Genomic DNA, 1,581 nt, shown 5'->3' with positions numbered 1-1,581 from the left:
ATAACACAAGCGATACAATGAATTTAGAATTGAACTTAATTGGATTAAGCCAGAATTAGAGACTGATTTCAGAAAATACAGTTGAAAACTCTTTGAAACTGCAAAAAAAATTGGTTAGGGTTTTCGAAAATTTCTGGTCCTACAGGTGCATCGACCAGAAGCCACTGATTTTCAAATACTCATAACTTTTTTCAAAATAAATCCAGAAGCTTGAATATTACACCAAATGGAAGGAAATTTTACGACAAGTGGCCCTCCTTTCTCTTTTCAAAATTGCCCCCCCCCCTCTCTCTCTCTCTCTCTCTCTCTCTCTCTCTCTTTCAGGAAAAAGCAATTTCATTTATTTTCCCATGAAAGATATTTGCAGATAAATTTATTACCTAGATGTATGTATGTATGTTAATTTTAACAACTTAGTCTGAAAATGAGAACCGTTATGCGTCTTTGAAACTAAAAAAACCTAAATTTTTTCAAAGAAAATTTCGAAAAATGGAGAATTTTTGAACTTTGAAAAATTCTGTTTCGAAAAGCTGTTAAAAATAAGATATCAAAATTTTCACAATTCGTTTTACAAACTCCCAGCTTTCTATGAATCAGTTGAGCTGTGACGCCAAGGCTCGTTTCACTGAACACTCACATGTCAGTTTTCGAAAAAAAAAAACTCAAATCCGAGTTTTGTAATACACAACTAGAAAATGTTATTCTAACAAGCTCAAAAAGCCGACAATTCGTTGCTATGACTCTAGTTGTTATTTTTCACAAAAAAACCAAAAACTGAAGGTGATATTTTCAGTAAATATATGGAAATAATATCAGCTGCTTGTCCAGCCAGCCATATCTAATTTGGAGGTTTGATTTTCTAAAAATTTGGCCGTAGTCGACCGCGGTCAAGATGATATAGGATGTAGGTGTGACCAACAGAGGAAGAAAACCAGGAAAAGTGAATATCCTATGACAAAAATAAAAAAATGTGAAACCCTAAAAATCTGGAAAAAGGCTTCAATTGGATTTTTGTCACATGTGTTATCATGGGAAAATAAATGAAATTGCTTTTCCTGAATAAACGAGAAAAAGAGGGAGAGAGCAATTTTGAAAAGAGAGAAGAGGGGAACTTGTATCCATGGATACTTGGAAAACTGAGGTGCCACCGGAAAGGGGAAGAAAAGGGAAAATTTTGAAAGAGAAAATTGAAGGAAAACGTGCGAACTTTTAGAGAACACATTTTTCAACTGAAATTGGTTCTAGAGAAATTGAACTAAAAAAGAAAACCGCACGGCCTCCCACAGAACAATTCCAAACTGCAAATTAATTTTTGATCTACAGAAAAAAAACTTGGCGCGATCACAATTGCAGGTCTAAAACCGGGCCTCCGAAATTCGGGAAAAGTCCGGCCCGGCCCGTTACAAGTATGGTGGAATTACAACATGAAAATAAAATAAAACTTCAAACAATATATGAAACGGAAAAGTTTCAATTTGATTTTCCTCAAAAGTATTTATTTTTCGAATTTTCAAGGCCTGTATCATATACCGACATTTCAATTTATGTATCTTCTCTGTTTCGAATGTTCATTTAATTGAA

Source organism: Caenorhabditis briggsae (assembly GCF_000004555.2).
Source record: "Caenorhabditis briggsae complete genome, chrIV, whole genome shotgun sequence".
Classification (NCBI taxonomy): Eukaryota; Metazoa; Nematoda; class Chromadorea; order Rhabditida; family Rhabditidae; genus Caenorhabditis; species Caenorhabditis briggsae.
This window is presented reverse-complemented; position numbering follows the sequence as displayed.